At 48.2% G+C, this 21,657-nt stretch overlaps 1 protein-coding gene across 2 annotated transcripts in view; it reads right to left on the reverse strand.

Moving 5' to 3' along the window:
- Fam81a (family with sequence similarity 81 member A) overlaps positions 1-13,425 on the reverse strand; it is a 58,547-nt gene extending 45,122 nt beyond the window's left edge. Inside the window, exon 1 of one of the 2 annotated variants that reach the window (XM_032909529.1) lies at positions 13,299-13,425. The gene's annotated coding sequence lies outside the window, so the exon portion shown is untranslated. Of the gene's footprint in view, positions 1-12,550; positions 12,685-13,298 lie in introns of those variants that run through there. The other variant, XM_032909528.1, reaches the window with a different exon arrangement.
- Positions 13,426-21,657: the final 8,232 nt, after the last annotated feature.

Below are 21,657 nucleotides of genomic sequence, written 5' to 3' on the forward strand. Positions count from 1 at the left end.
AGCAAGTGTAGAAACGGCTCACCTTAGGCTGTAAAAAAAAAAAAAAACCAACGGAGAAGCAAGCCTCGTTCTGCGTTTAGAAGACAATGCGACTCAATTAGAACAGTATGCTGTCAGCTTTACCTTCTCGTTCTCCTGTGGGCACATTATGAGACTCAAGTCTGGTGTCGCTATCACAGTCGCAGCTGTGACTGTGGCCTGGATTGCCTGCCCATGGGGACCTGGGCATATGGCACAGACACAGCAGCTTGGAGGTGCCACCCACATCATTTTAAAAGCTCCCCCAATCCACTGGGGGTGATGGGCTTGTAAGGTCGCAGGCAGGCATCTCCAGTGCCTCCTATTAATTGACTTTGAACCCACTGGGCAAAACTTGTTTTCTTTCCCTTGGTTCTCTTGCACTCACAGCGGGAATGCCAATGTGCCAGACAGGTGAGGGAGGATCTCTTTTTGATTCACAAAATTGAGTTTCAGAGGGCTAGGGAGATAGTTCGGTTGGTAGAACGTTTGCCAAGCATGCAGAAGCTCTGGATCCCACCCCTAGCACAGCAAAACCCAGTGTGGTAGGGCACTCTTACAAGCCTAGCACCGGGGTGAAGGAAAGGAAATCAGGAATTTTAGGTCATCCCTGACTACACAGTGAGTTCAAAGCCAACCTAAGGGACACAAGACCCAATCTCAAATAAAGGGGCAGGGGCCTTGAGAGAAGGCTCAGCAGTGAAAGGCATTTGTTGCCCTTGTAGAAGGCCTGGTTTCAGTTCCCAGCATCTACATAGTAACTTAAAACCATCCATAACTCCAGTTCCTGAGAATCCGACCCCCTTTGATTAACCAGGTCATGAACGCAATGGGCAAACATACACACAGGCAGGTCGGACATCATAGACATAGAGTGAAAATTTTAAATCTACAATAAATATTTAGGATGCTTAAAAACGTTTCCTGGCCTCGCAAGCAATAGTGAGTGGCCTCTGTCAGGTCAGGTGGATTCACAAACAAACCCCCAGAGTGCGAGAAACAGTTGGTGGTTGCTTCGTTAGCCCACTCACCAGTGTTTTGAGGAGAATCCCGGCAAAAAAATATATAAATAGGTCGGCTTTGTTCTCATCTATTAATAACAGCTATTTTGAAATGCAATTTGAGTCTCTATTGTTTATTTGAACTGTTTGTAGATGGTGTCTTCCCAACTGAGGGGCTTTAGGGCAGCAGGGCCTGCATCCTATAGGAGTCGGTAACTCTTAGGAGGCCGGCTTTGTGCCTCTTCACAGATGCTCATAAATACAGGTTCATCTGCTGTTTTATTTCTTTAAGGAGGAAAAGCCAGTCCTTTTAACCACTGAAGTGTTTGTGGTGATCTGAATAGGAATACCCCCATAGGCTCATTTGCTTGCCTGCTTAGTCACCAAAGAGTGGCCCTGTTTGAGAAGGATTAGGAGGTGTGGCCTTATCCGAAGACATTTCACGGGGGTGGGGCCTTTGAAGTTTTATTATTTGTTTTTATGATTTACTTCTTTCTATTTTACGTGCATTGATGTTTTGCCTATGTGGATGAGAGTGTTAGATCCCCCTGGAACTGGAGCTATAGACAGGTTTGAAGGTCATATAAGTGTTGGGAATTGAACCTGAGTGCTCTGGAAGAACAGCCAGTGCTCTTAACCCCTGAGCTACATCTCAAGCCCCAGCCCTCAAAGTTTTAAAAGGCAAGCCAAACCTAGTTTCTCTCTCTCTCTCTCTCTCTCTCTCTCTCTCTCTCTCTCTCTCTCTGGCTACAGAGCAGAATGTAGCTCTCAGCTGCTTCCCCAGCACCACATCGTGCTTCCTGCCTCTATGATAATGGAGTAAGGCGATGAAACTGCAAACCAACCCTCGGTTAAATGTAAATGTTATCCTTTATAAGAGTTGTCTTGGTCATGGTGTCTCTTCTCGACCATGGAGCCGTGACTAAGAGAGTGCTCTACCCAAGTGGCTGACTCAAGATGCTCCTCCAGCTTGAGTGTGGCAGCAGCCTTCAGGTCACCTTGCAGGGAACCCATGTGCTCTTTTTTTTTTAATTCTTTTTTTTTTCATTTGAACCCAGGGCCTTGTGCTTGCTAGGCAAGCGCTCTCCCACTGAGCTAAACCCCCAACCCCGAACCCATGTGCTCTTGCGAGTGTGCAGCCACACCCGAGAAATGTCTTGCTATTACTTCTTCAACAGCTATATTTGGTGGCTTTTCTTTCGAGCATTAGCGAAGACACATTACCAAATGTTAAGGAGGGAGTCTGCCAAGTGCAACAGCTAGAGCTGAAGAAATATTATTAAAGTTGGGTATAAACTCTACCTACACCCGCTCTGCGGCAGGGTTCACCCACGGGCGGGGAAGGCACGACTTGTGGTTCTCGTGCAGGCTGAAGGCTGGGTGTGCTTTCGGGCTTCTACCCTGCCTGACTTTCTAACTGAAAAGCTAAGGGTATGGGTTTGAAAGAAACCCCCAACCTCCAGCCTCATCCCCTTGTCTGGGCACTCAGAGGACACCACTGCCCTTGTCCGGCTGCCCGGGGAATCTCCTTCCCAGAGATCCCCCTATCTGAAGTGACCACAGCTCAGCACAGCACATTAATACTCTTAACTATTTAGAGAGTGCAGGGGAGGACTCTTGAGCCCTTCCAGGGATTAATTAAAAAAACAGGGGGAAAAGCAATATGAAATAAACAGGAAAACAAGCTCAAGGCACCAGGGGTTTCTGAAAAACATCTTCCCAGTTAAACAATTTTAAGAATTCCATCATTTGAAACGCAGCCCCCACACATTCTCTCCCACACAAACACACTCTTTATTAAGCCGCATTCAAGCCGCAGGATCTCTGCTTTCCTTGCCCTCCTACAGCAGCTTCATCCACAGAGGGTGTCATCACCACAAGCCAGCGAGGGCTGGGAGCTGGTCACCACTCAGCAGGGAAGACCTCCCCGCACCCAGAGGGAGGATCCTGAGAGACCCAGCCACCTCCTATGCACACCGCCCTAGAAGCGAGGTGTTGTTGCTTCAGGAGACTCCCAAGCCTTCATTCAAGCGATCTGATGCTTCTTAAGCAACACATTCTCAGTCATTTTCCTGGTGTAACAGAAAGAGATAACTATATATTGCTAGATTTTTCCTTTTCTGAAAATCACGTCACTAGTAACTACATCTCTAACAGGCCAAGGGGGCTGTGAGAGGAGGGACCAGTAGCTCAGTGGTAGGGCTACCTCCCAAGCATGCATGAGGCTCTGGGTTCACATCTCAGAACCACAAAGCAAAGTAAGATAAGATCTCTTGGTCAACCACTGAGCTATGGAAAAGAAACAACAAAAATTGCCCAACAGTAAAAAGCAAACAGGTCTCCCCTTCCTGCAAACCTCATCTGGGGTTATATTAGAGAGTCGTGAGGAGCTTGGGAACGCAGGAAGGGAGATGGGGGAGCGCCTACACAAAGCCAAGTCGGCTTAGTCAGAGAAGCTTCCTTCCGTCGTCAGTGGTGAACGTGGACACTCCTAACTGGTCAAAGCGCTGAGAATAAATGACTGGCAAATACACAGTTGCAAAAGGGACATCTTGGTATCATCCCCCCAAGACCCAGGCACCATCACCCAGAAGTGGTGAGAACGCATGCTGGATAAAGTGGGCAGGGGTGTGGAGTGCCCACTTCTGGGCATGATGGGTCCGTTGCCTCCACAGCAGCTGTGGGTGCCCTCACAAGGGCAGAACCTTCAACATCCTCTCCTAGGAGGGATGCACTCAGGAGGTCCTGATCCTGTCTGAGGATCGTTGCTGGGGGAAGAAGATTCCTGGTAAGGTACACATGCCACACACGTACATGCTTACATGGACACACATACATGTACATATACACATGTATAAACACACACACACATACACACATGCACACACACACACAAGAAGAGAGTGAGAGTCATGAAAGCAGAGGTGGGTTTCACTAGAAGAGGAAAGAATCAGCGGGGGTTGGGGAGATAGCATGATGGCAGAGAGGAATATGATGGAAATATATTATGTACATATCTAAAAATGTCATAATAAACATGGCATTATGTATATAGTGTATAATTATTATGCTATCAAAACATTTAAAAAGGAAGTCATGGAAAAGGGACCCCACTTCTTTGCCTCCTGTCCACCATCGTATGACTCACTCTGACTTGATGGACAGAACCCTCAAGATTTCTCTTGAGCCTCAGGAAGCCCCGATGGAGGCTTGATGGTCCCACGCCTCGTGGTCCTGGACCCGGCTAGAGTCTAAATCTGGGATCTGGCAGAGATAGAGATCATGGGCACCAGCACCCTTCTTGGTCAGTGTGGAAGCTTTGCTCTGGCTGCTCAGAGCCCTAGCTCTCTATAGGACAAGCCTGTGGCAGCATTCTCTCAGTGGCTGAACCACCTCCGGTGCTGTCTGAACACAGACTTTCCCACTTTTCTACACCAGCCATGCCAGCGAGTTTAACATTTCATTAAATTTCACTGACCTCCCCAAAGAAAAGGGAGACCCCACCCAAGAAGTCAAAAGCTAAAACCATTCGTGTAGAGAACGGAAGAAGTCCAAGTTATTCACAGAAGGAACCAGCTAGCAGTCGAGAGAGGGAAGGAAGGAGAAGAGATGGATGATGACTGAGAGGAAGATGGTGGGAGACAAAGCTGAGATGGGGTGGGAGAGCAGGCGACGGAGGAACAGGTGTCTCGGGCTCCATGGAGGAAACGGGGGAAGAATTCCTTCTCACCTCCAGCTGCTCATTTGGGGTGTGAAGAACCACACGGGCCATTTTTAATATGCTGTTAAGTTTCTCTACTCATCTTTACCCAACCATACGTGCTCGTTTTCATCAGGGGAAAACATCTATTTCACCCACGGCGTGGAGATACCTTGCCAAGGCCTGGGGAAGGTGCCAGTTGGTGGAAGGCTTGCCTCCGTGAACAAAGGCCTGGACTCCATCCCCCGAATCAGAAAAGTAGATGTGGTGATACACAACTGCGACTAGCACGCCCACGGTGGAGGATGGGAAGGTGAAGGGCATCCTTAGCTACATATGAATTTGGAGCCAGCCTGGGCTACAAGAGAGAGACAGGAGATCCACAGGGAAAGCTCATTAGCTGGACCGGCTGATCAGTAAACTCTGAGTTCAGTTCACAGGCTGCCTCAGCATGTAAGAACCAACAGGAAAGATACCAGTATCAGGTTTTGGCCTCCACAGGCATGAGCCCACACACCTACACACATGCATTTACATCACACATGGATGGAAAAGGAGGGAAGGGAGTGGTGGGGGAAGGGGGTGAAATTGGTTCCAGGCAATCCACACAGTCTATCACTTGGCTAAAAGATCCTATCTAAGGCAAACCCTACCCGACTCTTGGGATAAAGGTCCCACATCCACCAACCATTCCAAAGACATCCTCAGTAATTCTGAGAACTTGCTTGCTTAATGGCTGAAGCAATCCTGCAGTGTGGGGTGGGGAAGGGGCTCAGTGGTTAAAGCCCTGCTCTCCCAAGAGTGAAGACCTAAGTTCAGATCCCCAGAACCCATATAAATGCCAGACCACCTATCATGCCTGCCTCAGAAGTAGAGATGGTATACCAAGAGCAACCTGCTAGCCTTATCAGCAAGCTCTGAGTTTGATTGAGAGAGCCTTCTCCAACGAGTAAGGTGGAAGAAGAACAATTAAAAATGAGTCCACATACAGACATGGACATAAACACACACACAGTCACACACACACACACACACACACACAGACACACACACACACACACACACACAGAGAGAGAGAGAGAGAGAGAGAGAGAGAGAGAGAGAAAGATATATATACATATACACACATACACTCATGCAAATATGCATATATGCACACCACACACACATACACACATGAGAAAAAGGAAGACATATCTTAGTCTAATTAGCAAATATTCACTGAGCTTCCACAGTGCTGAACAGGATGGAGTGCCCCCATCCCCACCCCGACCCTACAGGATGTTCTAGTCAACAAGAAGTAACGCTAGCAAGCCTCCAACAAGAACGAAGGAGCTGGGAAATACCAGGAGTAGCAGGAGCCAGGCTAAGCCACCAGGCAGATGGGAGGGCAGTTGTGAACCAGGCTATGAGGAACAGGCATTTGAGCTGGGTATTCCAGGGTAGTTGATCTGAGGCAGTCTGAGGGAAGTCAGGAGAGGGCAGTGTGGAGGAAATGGTCACTAGCAGCCAAGAGCAAGCACAAGGGGACATACACACTTGCTGGAAAGCAGTTGGTGTGAGGAGGGGAGAATCGCTGAAGTCACATCCTACACAGACCTCTGCAGGAGGAAAGACATGGGATCAGAAGGATGGGACTAAGTAAGGGAGGTTGTGACAGAAACACCTCCACACAGGACAGAAAGCCACCCATGGGACTGTGACAAGGAGCAGAGTCAGCACAGCCTTGGCGTTCAAGAGCTGACTCCAGAGGGGGATGAGAGCAGGAACCAGCAGGAAGCAGTGTCCCCACTCAGCACAGCAACAAGCCCAAAGGACAGCCTGCAGCACACCCAGACTGGACCCTTCCTAAGTGTCAAGGTCATAAAAGACAAAACAACTGGGGGAAGTGGCCAGTATTAAAGGAGCCAAAAGAGCCGCATCACTGAGCCTGAGGCAGGACAACCAAAAGTTCCACATCAATGTATGCTTCTTAATGGACCGGTCAGAAGGGGGGGAGGGGGAAATGGGATGGGCAGGGGTTAGCTAAAGTCACCAGTCCTAAGCAGAGGAGCCTGGCATGGTGGTTCACTCCGGGGATCCCAGGATGGAGGAAGCTAAGGCAGGAGGATGCCCTGTGTTTTGAGAGCAGCCTGGAATGAGCTCTTTTCTAGAAAGGGGAGGGGCAGGTAAAGGCGCTTGCTGCCAAGCCTGATGACTCGAGTTTGATCCTTGGACCCTACATGGCGGAAACAGAAGTGACCTGCATTCAATGAGAGGGAAATCGTGCCTGGTACAGGATACCTAACTAACTATCCAGGGCCAGTGAAGTCAAGGATCTTAGAGGAGAACCTACAACTTCCACTTTACAAAACCAGCATAATTCCCAGCTACATTCTAAAGATGTCTTCTGATTCTCCCAGACACATGTGGCCCTCGTCCCTCATCGAGAAAAGGAAACTTTGAAAAAGATGAAGATCATCCCAAAAAACCCAATCAAGACGCAGACTTGTGGAGCCCAGTCCCAACCGACACATCTACAACGTAAGCTCAAGGAATATTGTGGAAGAGGGGCCGGGAAGATTAGAAAAGACAGAACTTCAGGGAGGGGCGCTTGCCATGAGGTTGTGTCCCCCAGGAATGTCAGAAGCTGCACCCAGAACATCTCAGCAACATGACTGCACAAATGTTAAAGTGGATGGGGGAAGCCCATGAGGTCTCAGATCTACAGAAAAGAACTACAGGTAACTAAGGAACGCTGGGAGTGGGAGAGAGGGTTTTCCCCAGGGAAGAGCACATCAGCTGGCCATCCAATACCAAGTGGTCAGCTCTGAAAACAAACATTCATACAAGAAACTCTATATCGACTGAGGGGGTTGTATTCAGGACACACACACACACACACACACACACACACACACACAACTAAATGGATTGTTTTAAACCCTAGATTGGATCCTGACCCCTACATCAGAGCCTTTTAAAAACAGCTTCCTCTTCTTCTGTATGACGGACTATTAGGACATCTGGATAAATCTGTAGAGTACACCACGGATTCAAACTTAATTTCCTGATTTTGACAACTGCTGTAATTTTTTTAATGTCCTTTTAAAAGAAGGAAATACATACTTGAGTATTTGGGGCAGTAGAGGTACATTGCCTCCCTGTTGCTCTGACATGGTACAGGAGAAATTGCGAGCGAAGCGTGTGTGTGCACACCCATCCACAAATAGGTGCAGAGAGAGAGTGGGAGAAAGTGCCAGAAAGATAAAACAAGTGTGGACGGAAGCTAATATTTACAGAATGCGGCTGAAAGAGAGATCAGAACTTTTCAGCTTATTGTCGAAGCAGTTCCATAAATCTGAATCAGTTTAAGATTTAAAAAAAAAATTTAAAGGGGAAGGAAATAGTTAGGAAAGGCAGGGTGATAAAATAACCATGTCAGGGCCCTGAGCAAGGCAGAGGAGGGAGAGCACAGGGCCAGCCAGAGCTCCTGTCTCAGCTCTGCCTCCAGTTATCCTGCGCTCGCCAATCTCTCCATCCACAAAGCAAGAACAAGAAGTGTTGGCCTCACAGAGATGGAGAGAACATGGGCTCCGTGGGAGGCATGTGACCGTGGCTCTGAGTTGACCCTGAAGCTAGGATGGAGAAAAGAAAAGGCCAGGAGGGGAAGAGAGAGGGGAAAAACCAACTTCAGAATCCCCACAGCAAGAAAGGCACCAAGCCGGGCATGAAGGCAGGAATAAAGAGAGGCACAGGAGGGCAACAGGGCATCGATTAAGGAGAAGGGCAGTGGAAAGCCTCAGTTCTGCAGCCAAGACCCTCCAGGGGCCCTGTGAGGAGGCAGTTTCCACAGAGAGATAAAGGAAGAGTTCAGTCAAAGGAGAAAACTCACTGAGCTCAACAGAACAGCTGATCCTGCTTTAACACAGCCTCTGCCCTCCCCACACAACAGTCAATGGCTCCCCGTGGCTATTTCAATTGAGTTTAAGTTCATTTAAAATCCACATAAAATGGAAACTCATTTCAAGCCAGGTGTGGGAACACATGCCTATAATCTCAGCCCTTAAGAGGCTGAGGCAGGATTGTGAGTTCAAGTACAGCCCAGACTGAACAGCAAGACTCTGTCTCAAAAATAATAAAAATTCAGCTCCTTGGTCACACTAGTTACATTCTGTGAGCTCCTTCACACATTCGTAAGTACCATGACTCCCTTCTCTCAAGAAAGTTCTAGTGAACAGAATGGAAACTCCAGCACCATTTCTTACAGGAAAGATGACTTCACTGTATGACAGAATGAGGGCGGGGGGCAGAGGAAAGAGGAAGCAAAGAAAGGCAAAAGGACAAACTGACAAACGAATGTGTCCCCAATCCAGGGCACGCAGGACCAGATGAGGGGATGAGATCGTAGAACGGGTTTAGGCTGGACTTTGGACAGACACAGAGACATTCCTGAATTCCAGACCAAAACGATAAGGTCATGGAGAGATAGTGAGGGAAATACTTGGAGACTCACAGGAGGGCACAGCTGGATTTACAGAGGTGGAGGGCAATATGGAGAATGTGGGTGCCCGGCATCTTACCCATCAAAGGCCACTTTCTAAAAGGGAACCTGGAACTTAAGGGACAGAAAGCCATGGAACAGAGCAAAGTGGATGCAGGCAGAGTTAGTGAAGAATACAATTCTCTTGTTTCAGAGAAAGCAATCCTTCACGAAATTAGAGCCAGCATTGATTTAGAACAGAGCCAGTCCGAAGGTCCTTGTGACTTTCTCGTGGATAACTTGGCAGGCGAGGAGAAAAAAATTAACAGTGAGGGTGGTTTTGGGATGAGAGACTGGAATCTAAGAAGTCCAAGTCTGCACACAGTGTCACACACCTTTAAGCTAAACACTCTAGAGGAAGAAGCAGCCAGATCTCTGGATATGGGGATAGCCTGGTCTACATAGTAAGAACCTGACTCAAAATAAAAAATGTCAAAACCTGTCAAGATCAAAGATTGTGTTTTACGTGTGCTGATGGGAGATGTGGAGCTGTGGAGATGGGCTGAAGAATTACCATGACTCGGATGAAGAAGCTGGAGTGATGCTTAAAGCTGGGCACAGTCAGTGGAAAGATTCAGTGAAGTGGGAAGCCTCTTAAAGGTCAATTTTAGGGGTTGAAAGAAAATGCAGGTGGAGCCACAGTTGTCAAGGCAGACCCAGAAGGATCAAGGCGGAGCCATGGGGGTCAAAGGCGGAGCCACAGGGGTCAACTCAGAGTCTCAGCATAAACCCAAAGTCACCAGCAAAGCTAGCAGAGCAGAGAGGGGAGCCAGCTGCTCCGGGTTTATGACTTTTTCCAAGCCTCAGGTGAAGTGGTGATTTCCCATCTGAGTGAGCAACGTTCACCAGACAGGCTGTTTTCTCTCCCCCACCCCCACCTCTTATAGGCAAACAAAAATGAAAAAAAAAAAAAAAGACTTTTCTTTTCTGTTGTGTGTGTGTGTGTGTGTGTGTGTGTGTGTGTGTGTGTGTGTGTGTGTGTTCTGGCACATACGTGTAAGTCAGAGGGCCACTTAGAAGGGCCGGTTCTGTCCGTGTGCTGTGCTTAGATTCTGAACCTGGGGCTCAGGCTGTCCGTCTTAGTGACAGGTGCCTTTACCTGCAGAGCCATTTTGCTAACTAAGCCTCGTTTTTTTATAGAAAGGGTTTTGTTTGTTGTTTGATTTTGGCTTTTTAAGGTCCTTTATCACCCTAATGATTCTATTTTGGTATTTGAGAGAATTTAAAAAGGCCCGGACTTTTTCAAAATGTGCAGAGCAGTTCTGAAGGGCCACCAGGTTTGGCAAATACCAAACCAAGGCTGCCAGAAAGACGGCATTGAGAAGGCAGTACCACGCTCTCAGGGTTGATACCCTGGAGGTGGCACTAAGGAACAAGGCCAAGGTCATCCTGGCTCTGGTGAAAGCATCCCCCTCACAAAGGGGTGCTCAGTGCTCACACTCTGGCAGAGGGGAGAAGGGGAGATGGGCTCAGAGCCAGGAAAATGAAAATACAGGAGTGGGCTGCAGGATACACAAAAGGAGACACTGAGGGGTTAGCCAGCCAGCACAGGCAGGAGAATGAGTCCTTTACCAACAAAAGCTCTAAGGAGGACTTGTGGCCCGTTAAAGGGTTGTGGGCTCATTGGCAGAATTCTTGGGCAACGAGGACTTCTGTATCTGGATGCTAATCAGATTTCTAATATGTAAACCATTAAAGATTGCTAAGCCCTCAGGTACGCAAGCTTACTGACAGCTTACTAACTGAACACTTGGCTTCCTCGATCCTGTAGGATCACTCTGCCTTTCCTAAGGAGCTGAATTTTTACACAGAGAAAGTCAGATTCCCAGGAATAGTGTCCTTGAAACACAAAGTCAGAGTCACTTCAGCTGTCCTGTGGTAGGGACCATAGGTACCTGTTGTGGCCCTTTGGTGGAAAGGGAAGATTATGGATGGAAAATGGCCTCTGTGTCATTTTTAGTACCAGCCAGTGCTAAAATTAGAAAAACTACCATAGCCTGTAAGTCACCTCTACACACCTACACACACACACACACACACACACACACACACACACACACACGCCAAGGCAGATAGGATGTGCATTTCTTAATAAGGAACGTATTTACTCTCAGAAGCCTAATTTGTTAATTTTTTATTACATTTATTCGTTCTGCTTCTGTGCCTTGTGTGGGTGTGGAGGTCAGAGAACCACTTGTGGGGGTTGGATGGTTCTCTCCTTTCACGGTGTGGATTCCAGAGATCAGACTTGGGTCCTCAAGTTTGGTGGCAAGAACCTTTACCCACACTGAGCCATCTTGCCAGCCCCCAGTCCCAAATCTTCAAAGAGCAAATGCAAATGTCTAGTTCTAAGAGAACCTCTGTAGATCCAAACCGGTCCAGCATTATTTCTGTGAAATAACCTCTAACAACAGCATACAGACTTTAAGCTGAGTGCACGCATGCGCGCGACACACACACACACACACACACACACACACACACACACACACAGAGCTTCTGCACATTGAAGAAATGACTCACTTAATTTGCCACTGCCTGCCACTACTGGGTTTTGATTTTACCTGTTCAGACACAAAGTTTCCTATCAGATCAACTACAGGAAAGAAGTATTCAGTAGCTTGAGCCCTGACTGGGTTCAGGACTTAAGGGCACCGAAGGGATTTTTAATCCAACCATTTTAATGAGCCTTTCTGGACCAGACTGTTCCGTCCATAAAATGGTAACATTTCTTGCCACTTTCGGAGCCAGCTCATTGGAAACCCCTTGCGGAATAAACACGGCTACGTATGGCATACCCAAAGGAGCCCTTCCTCAGCTTGTAGTACCAGCAAAACAGCCTTGTGCTGCAACTGGAAAGAACCAGAGTCCTTCCTTTCAAAGGATGAAGACCAGTGAACCCGCGGGAGCAATGTGGCTAACCCACCCAAGGTCACTCAGCTCCAACTGGGGATGATAGACTTGCCCCTAGTCCTGGCAAACTCTGCATACCCTTGGCTCTCCTCAAACAGTCCCTTGGGGGCCTCTCCTGTCTGCTAGCTTGCAGCCCCCGCGAAGATGCAATACCACTTGCGCTCTGCGCCTAACTTCAGCCCTGCGCATCAGCATGCAGTTAACCCTTTCGCGTCCAGAGTGTCACACGGGGCACGCGCGGCTTCACCCCTCACCCCCTCTTCCCAGCACTATCCCATGCTTATCCATGGAGTGGTTGCTCCAAGGTCACATCCACAGTCCCTGCGGGAGCACCCGCTGCTTGTGTCCAGAGGATGCCCAGAGGCGCGGGGAAGGGAGACACCTCTGAAGACTCACCCGCGCGCGGATCTGGCGCGCCGCGGCTGCCCATGTCGTCGCCGGCGCTCTGGGTGCGGTGGCCGAGAGCGCGGGGCTATGCGGGGCGAACCCGGCTGCGGGCCCGCGCTCCAATCAGCGCGCGCGCGGCCCGGCCCGGGGTTCGCGGCTCCCCCACCCGGGAAGGGCGCGAGCCGCCGCGCGCCTCCCAGAGCCGCTTCCGGGCGCGTTGCCTGGACGCGGTTGCCGTGGCAGCCCGAGCTGGAGGCTTTCCCCGCGCGCCCGCGCCCAGCCCGCCGGCGCCCCTCCTCCCGCCGCGTTCCCACACTCAAAATAGCCTTTCTGCGACGCCGCGGGTCCCCACCCAGTTCGCTGCAGGGAGTCGGCGGGCGGGGACTTGCTTACAAGAACCTCAGTCCCGTCGTTGGGCAGAGGTAGGTGTAGGGAAGGGTGCTTGAATGAGAGCCCAGCCTTCCAGGTCGCAATGTCATCAGTCATTTTCCCCGGGAATCCTAGCATCCCTTCTGTACCAAGCCTGATTCCCATAAAAATAGTTAAATGCTTTTCCCACCTCAAACTGGGGAGAAGTTATGGGTTGAGACCACAGTCCTGGGAAACAGCTCCTTCCAGCGCCCCACCTGCACAGGTGATGGACCCCTCCAGGCGACAAGTGTATATGAGGGAATCACCGAGCCTCGTGCACATCTGCCCAAGAGACAGCACCCCTGGGAAAATGCTACACCGATTTTCCTCTCAGCCCTTCTCCTACCTTCTGTCTCCCAGAGAGTTCCAGCTTTGCCCTCCTTCCCATCGGTGCTGGGTTCTCTCAGCAGGAATCACTCACAATTTTGCTTCCTCTCCGTAGGTGGGGTTTAAGCAGAGTGGAGGATCCCACCTTTGCTTGCCTCACTGCGTCTGGTTCATAGCTCTTACGTAGAGGCATGGGCTTACCCGGTGCAGGTGCTCCTGTCTAGCGGCACTCCTCTGCCCCCCAATTCGAGGGAAGCTGGGAAGAAAGCAGGCTGTGCAGCCACTTGGAAAGGTCTGGTCTTGGAATCCTCGATCCTGTAGTTATTTATGTGTCGTCATGGGCGTTCTGCAATTTACTCGCCTGCAAAGTAATAACTCCCCAACACACACACACACACACACACACACAGAGAGAGAGAGAGAGAGAGAGAGAGAGAGAGAGAGAGAGAGAGAGCGCTAATGAATATAGCACTCACTCAGCTAACAGTATTTATTGAATGTCTGCCAAGTGCTAGAAACTGTCTTAGCGCTAAGGCGAAATGGAGAAGATGAAGGTGGAGAAGGCACGGACTCTGCTCTTCTTCCCGGCCATTGCAGCCTAACACACATTAATCAGAGAGTTAGATGCACATAAAAAGATGGTGGTGACCAAGAGGTCATGGCCTTAAGTCCTGTCTCATGGAGATCCAACCTAAGAGTGTTCCTTTAGTGTGACAGCTTCTCTTTCTGTATCACCTTGTGCACAGTCTGTAAACACAGATAGGATTCAATCCTGTGGCGGAAGGTTCTCTGGGAATTCCCACCATTTAAGATACATTTGAGGGGGTGAGGAGACGGCTCAGTGATAGATAGAGCGTTTGCCTTGCAAGTGTGAGGACCTGAGTTCCATCCTCAGAGACTATGTATGTATGTGTGTATATATATATGTGTGTATATATATATATGTATATATATATGGTCAGAGAATCAAGGACCTATGTATATGTACATATATATATATATATATATATATAGAGAGAGAGAGAGAGAGAGAGAGAACTCATGTAATGCACGTATCCTCACACAGGCTCACACACACACACAAAATAAACAAACATATTTTTCTAAGCCAGACATGGGGATTTGGTGTTCACTTGTAACTGCAGAGCTGAGAAAGCAGAAACAGGCAGACAGATCAGGACTCACTGGTCATGCAGCCTAGCCTTCTTGATGAGTTCTAAGTCTGTGTCAGAAAGGTGGACCATGCCTAAAGAATGATATTTGAGGTTGTCCTCTGACCTTCACACACACAGAGAGAGAGAGAGAGAGAGAGAGAGAGAGAGAGAGAGAGAGAGGAATGAAGCATATTTCTTGCCACAGTGTCTGGAAAAACACAGCTGTCACCATAAAGTGCCAGCACTCGTCACCGTGAGGCCAGAGACAGGCCTAGGCTTCCTACCCGTTCCCACGGGCTGCCTTCCGGTGTAGGGTGTGCCTGTCACAGCGCCAGACAGCCTGCTCCTGTCCATTTTGTTTCCTTTCCCTCCTTCCCCCTTCGCTCCCTCCCTATCCTGCTTTATCCTGCCACTCGCCTAGTAGTCAGGGACTTAAGGTCCTAAGAAGGGGACAGAGGAGAGTTGTCACTACTGATGGCCTTCAAAGCATAACTTTATTTACCATAAACCCTCCTCACACTCTGGAGTGAGGAAGACTACCTGGGAGTCGAGGGGTTTTGCTATAAGCATACACACACCCTATTTAATTTCTTTTTTAAACAGTCATGCTGATTAACAGAAGATACCACACTTTTTATTGGATATTTTTATTTACATTTCAAATGCTGTTCCCTTTTCTGGTTTCCCATCCATAAGCTCCCTATCCCATTCCCATCCCCTTCTTCTATGAGGGTGTTCCCCCTTCCCAATCACCCTCCCTTCCCACCTCCCAACCCTGACATTCCCCTACACTGGGGGATCCAGCCTTGGCAGGACCAAGGGCTTCTCCTCCCATTGGTGCCCAACAAGGCCATCATATGCAGCTGGAGCCATAGGTCTGTCCATGTGTACTCTGTGGGTAGTGGTTTAGTCCCTGGAAGCTCTGGTTGGTTGGCATTGTTGTTCTTATGGAGTTGCAAGCCCCTTTAGCTCCTTCAATCCTTTCTCTAATTCCTCCAACAGGGACCCCGTTCTCAGTTCAATGGTTTGCTGCTAGCATTTGCCTCTGTATTTGTCACGCTCTGGCTGAGCCTCTCAGGAGACAGCTATATCAGACTCCTGTCAGCATGCACTTCTTGACTTCATCAATATTGTCTAGTTTTGGTGGCTGTATATATATGGGCTGGATTCTCAGGTGGGGCAGGCTCTGAGTGGCCATTCCTTAAGTCTCTGCTCCAAACTTTGTCTCCATATCTCCTCCTATGAATATTTCTGTTTCCCCCTTTAAGAAGGACTGAAGCATTTGCACTTTGGTCATCTTTCTTGAGCTTCATGTGGTCTGTGGATTGTGTCTTGGGTATTCCAAGCTTTGGGGCTAATATCTACTCAGTGAGTGCATAGCATGTATGTTTTTCTGTGATTGGGTTACCTCATTCAGGATGATATTTTCTAGTTCCATCCATTTGCCTATGAATTCCATGAAGTCATTGTTTTTGATAGCTGAGTAGTACTCCATTGTGTAGATGTACCACATTTCTGTATCTATTCCTCTGTTGAAGGGCATCTGGGTTCTTTCCAGCTTCTGGCTATTATAAATAAGGCTGCTATTAATATAGTGGAGCATGAAGACACCAAATTTTTAAAGGTTCCTTTGCAAGGCCTGGTGGCTCATACCTGTAAATCTAGCAGTCAGGAGGCTGAGGTAGGAGGCCTGGACTCCACTGTGGTTCCCAGATGAGCCTGGGTTACAGAGGGGACTCTGTCTTAAAGAAAACAAAAAGTAAAAACAATTCACTTAATTTTTTTTTAAACCGTGATATTAGTTCTAAAATTTCAAAACAATAACAAATCGGGCCCATGACTTCCTGCTTCTACCCCCTCCCCCTTTTTTAAAATCTGTTTTTAATCCTAACTTAAGCTCACTCTACTCTCTGCCTACCCCTTTACACATCTGTAAGTTAAATTGTAATCACATACTCAATGTTGCAGAATTGTTGTAACTCATTATAGAAATGGATTTTTTTCTTGCATTACTTTAATTACCAAACCATGGAGTTACCACAAATTATTATATGCTAGCAGAGTTTATTACTAAAAACATTTTTTTTTCAAGGAAAGAAAACCCGACTTGACTTGCCTTGACTACAACTATAAAACTAAAACTGGTTTTCATCAATGAAAGCTCAGCAGGTAAAGGCATTGGCAGCCAAGCCTGAGACAGGAGCTGGATCCCTGAGACCCACACGCGGAGGTCAGAACTGACTCCTGCAAGCTGCTCTCTGGACTTGACACTTGCACCATGGTGCATGCACCCTCCCCAACCCACAAATAGATAAATGTGAATAATAAAAATTAATAAAAAGGGGCTGGAGAGATGGCTCAGTGGTTAAGAGCACCCGACTGCTCTTCCAGAGGTCATGAGTTCAATTCCCAGCAACCACATGGTGGCTCACAACCATCTATAAAGAGATCCGATGCCCTCTTCTGGTGTATCTGAAGACAGCTACAGTGTACTTATATATAATAAATAAAATAAATCTTTAAAAAATTAATAAAAAGGCAAGCGGTCTTATAAACTTGGTATTATAATATTAGTTACCAGCCAGTCATTGAATAGAAATAGTTCACAGTCTTCGAGCCCAGACACGAGGAAGTTCGCTTTTAGAGTGACATTGCACTGCTGGGCTGACGGCCTGTCTTGGCACTGATGTAGAAGACACAGTGAATAGGGTATCACACTGACCCGTAAGCACACTCACACAGTGAAGATGAGGAACAGGCAGACCCTCAGTATAGAAAGTGCTTGTCATGAAGGCATGAGGCCTAGAATTTAGACCCCTAGAATCTATAAAACTAAGGGGCATAGTGGTTGCCTGTAAGTTCAGCATTGGGTCAAAGAGAAAGGGGATCCCAGAAACAATCCTGCTAGCTAGACTAACCAGAATGGCGACTTCTGGGATCAGCGAGAGACCCTGCCTCAAAAAATAGAGTGGTCAAGGAAGACACGTAGTGTCAGTCTTTAACATCCTCATACCCACACGTATGGGAATACACATATATGTTGTATACATACATACATACAGACACACACACACGCACACACACACACACACACACACACACACACACAGTAAAAAAAAGGTGAAGGCCTAGGTTGGTCAAAAGTGGTGTTTGCTGGGCCTGGAGAGATGGCTCAGTGGTTAAGAACACTGGCTGCTCTTCCAGAGGACCCAGGTTCCACTGCCAGCACTCAAATGACCACCTGTAATTCCAGTCCCAGGGCATCTGATGACCTCCCCTAGCCTTTGTAAGCATGCATGCATGTGATTATATAGACATACATGCAGGTAAAACACGCATCCCCATAAAAATAATAAATAAAATGTTCAAAACATTTTTAAAAAAATGGCATTTATAAGAATGTAAAGCAAATGAACCAAAACCAAGAGGACGAGTTCGAGATGAATATATGGCGTTGTTACGAGTCTTCTCCCAGCCTATCTAGACAGTGCAACCCCACAAAGATCCAGATCTGTTGGTTGTGTCACAGCCACTTATTCCTAATAACAAGGAGCCCAACAGTCCTCCTCTTAGGAGGGGTCACACGTGGGAACAAAGAACAAAAGCTTTCCCACAGGGGAACAATGAGGAAAAGCCAGTGATGCGGGGGTTGGGACCATGTCAGAGAAGGCAAAGACAAAAAGGTGACCTCCATGAGTAGTTGGCAGATGAGTTAAGAAAGACTGGGTGACAGAGAAATGCGAGGAAGACAGGTCACTCTTTCCTGTGGGTTGGTTTTTGTTTTTTTTTTTTTTTTTTTTTTTTGAGACAGTGTCTCATTATGTAAACCAGGTGTGCTGTTTGGATTTTTGCCAACTTGACAAAAGCTAGACCCAACTTGGAAGAAGGAATGTCAGTTCAGGGTTTGTCTCCACTAGACAAGACTGTGGGGCATTTTCCTGATTGATGATTGATATGGGAGGATCCAGCCCACTGTGGGCGGCGTCATTCCTAAGCAAGTATTCTTGAGTTGTACAAGATAGAGAGTGAGAAAGTCCTGGGGAGCAAGCCAGGAAGCAGCATCCCTCCAGGTTCTCTGCATTCATTCCCACCTCGAGTCCCTGCCTTGACTTCCCTTCACAATGGGCTACAACTATAAGCTGAAATAAATCCTTTCTTCCTCAAGTTGCTGTTGGTCGTGGTGTTTATCACAGTGGCAGAAAACTAAGACACCAGGCTTGCCTGGAATTCCTGATCTTCCTCCCTAACTTTGGATTTTTGAGCTTCCATGTGTGTACCACCATGCCTAGTCAATGTTGATTATTATCATTTTTCTTCTGTGTCTTTTATTTATTCTTTAATAATTTCACAAATGTATACAATGTCTCTTATCCTGCCCACCCACAATGCTCCCACTTCCAGACTCCCCTTCAATCCCAACATGTGTCCTTCCAACCTTCATGTCCTCACCTGGTTTTGTTTTGTTTTTAATTTAAGAAATGACTTTATGTATATGGCCTGCGTATATGTATGTGCACCACGTGCATGTCTGGTGCCTGAAGAGGCCAGAAAAAAATGAGCCTTGTCACCTTGAACTGGATTTAGAGGTGGTTGTGAACCACCATGTGGGTGCTGGGACTCAAACCTGGGTCTCCAGAAGAGTGGCCACTGCTCTTAACTGGTGGACCAACTCTCCAGCCCCATGTTTTGCTTTTAAACCCACTGCACTCAGTTAGTGCTGTCTGTCGCACTAATTGGACCAACAAATGCTGACTTCATCTGTGCAGATGACCTTAGCTACTGTGGGTTTGTGAGTGCCCATGTCATGTACAGAAGACTGCATTTCTCAGCACTGCCTGCCCCTTTCCCATACTCCCCTTCTGCAGCTCTTAAATTTGTTGTGCCTCTCTTCTGCAACGTTCCCTGGCCCCTTCCCATGCCTCCCCTTCTGCAGCTCTTAAATTTCTTCTGCAATGTTCCCCAAACCTGCAGGTCACTGTTAAGAGAGTCACCATTGTGTAAGGAAGGGGAAAGACCTCTGGGGCTGCTCTCGACAGCCCAGCAAACATTCCTGGTTGCTTCACTACTGTGAATACATGATCCCAGCAAAGGAACAGGAAGCACAGTGCACCATTCATGCTGACTGACCATCAACACTCCACCCTTAATTCATCGTGGTCCAGGAGGTGGCTCAGTAGGCGAAGGCAGATTCTTGGGACCAACACAGTGGAAGGAAAGGTCTGATTTACTCTGGTTGTCCGTGATCTCCACACACTCTTGGGTGCACACACCAAATAAACAAGCAGAATGTACAAAATTAAATCAAAGGTGAAATACTCCAGCAGCTATAAGACACCTGAGTGCCCCACCCCCACCGCCAGCAAGGGGGGGGGCGGTTCAAACTGTGGGACATTATTTTCTTAAAAACTTGGCACAACTAATTAACACAGCATATGTGTTGTTTATGTTACAATTTTTCTTTTCTTTTTCTGATAATAATAACAACTCAAAGGACAGCCATTTTTTTCCTCTTTTACATGTAAACATAGTGGATATTTATGTATCTGAATACACTATAATTGACCAGTTGTTTCGCTAGTAATTACTCTTCATGTCTAAGATAATTCACAATTATGTTTTATATATACATACTATAGCGTTAATTGCTGTCTAGTCATCTCACAAGTATTTTTTTAAACCTTTTATTGGTTCTTTGAATTTCACGTCAGTAGCCCAATCTCACTCATCTCTCCCCTCCCTCATATCCACCCTCCAACCCTTGAAACCTCAGCCCCCAAAAGAGAAAAAAAATCTTGTGGAAGCTGCAGTGTGTCCCACAGTAGACCCTTTTGTCCACACTTCTTTGCTTCTGAGGGTGCACTGCAAAGAGTCATTGGTCTGGTTCAGACCTCTGACTTCTGCTACTCTATCAGTACTGGATCCTCACTGGGACGCCTCTTATCCTGTTGTCGCCCTGTGTCATGGAGATCCTGGAGTTTTGGATCTGTAGAAGCAGCTCCTTCATATATTCCCGCAGTTCATCAGTGGGGTAGAGGTTGGGGGAGCCAATTCAAAGCCCTGGAGCTGGGTCTTCGAGGTATCTGAGCTGGTCAGCCCACCAGCTCTCCCGCTCTTCATGACCTGAGGGCTGGCTCACCAGCAACCCTCCCCCAACAACCAGAGCCACCTCTACCCTGCTGCCCAGGAGAGGTGCAGGGCCCACTCTCCCAAACGCTATCATGATATCGATATCATGACCCCAGCGTCAGTTCTCCTGCCTGCCAAAGGTGCTGAGGTGTAAGGGGTCGGAGAGCATCCCTCCCTCATCTGTACCACGACAGGGGAGACAAGTGGCAAGGCCAACTAACTCTCCCACACTCATATCCTCAGGCTGGCTCACCCACATTCCCAAAATGTGTGTGTGTGTGTGTGTGTGTGTGTGTGTGTGTGTGTGTGTGTGTGTGTGTGTGTGTGTGTGTGTGTGTGTGTGTGTGTGTGTGTGTGTGTGTGTGTAGGGGGGAGGGGAATGCTCTCTCAAGTACTACAGCTGGCTACACATGGCACCAGCTCTCCTGCTTTCACACCCCCAGAGCAGAGCTCTCCCGAGATGCCCAGGCCAGGTGGGGCCAGTTCTGCACAGCCCTCATACATCAATATGTCCCCTGGCGTCACCCCAGACCACAGACTTCTGCCTGGCCTTCGGTGGTTAGAGATCGCTACTGCTGCAAAGTCACAGACCCAGATGCGGCCCCCAGTAGCAGCACAGACCAGGACCCCACCATGGTCCCGGGTGGCATTACCAGCTACTCACATCAGGCTGTTCCTCACTACCCTCCAGGTCTGCCTCTCTCTTCCTTGTGTCATTCTCTACCATTTCTCCACCACTTACTTGCTCCTGTTAGTGGTGCCCAGGGTTTCTGAGTGTGTGGTGCCATCTCTGGAGTGATCTCGGGCTTGGTCTGCTGCCATGCACACCCCTGCCCTCCAGGCCTGCTCAGCGCCAGACTGGTGGACGTCTTAGGCTCACTCCTTACCCTAGGGGTCCCATTTGAGGGGTGTCTGTCTCAGGCTCGCTCCCACTTGGGACCCGCAGTCCCAGGTGGGGGTTCGTCAAGTCTCTGGCTCACTTCCTTCCCTGGGAGCCCATCCAGGCCTGCATGGCACGAGACTGGTGGTCAGTTTAGGCTTCCTGTCTGCTCCTCCTGGCATTGGAGTGGTGGTCATCCAAGGTCACTATTTTCAAGG

Source organism: Rattus rattus, chromosome 8, assembly GCF_011064425.1.
Source record: "Rattus rattus isolate New Zealand chromosome 8, Rrattus_CSIRO_v1, whole genome shotgun sequence".
NCBI lineage: Eukaryota > Metazoa > Chordata > Mammalia > Rodentia > Muridae > Rattus > Rattus rattus.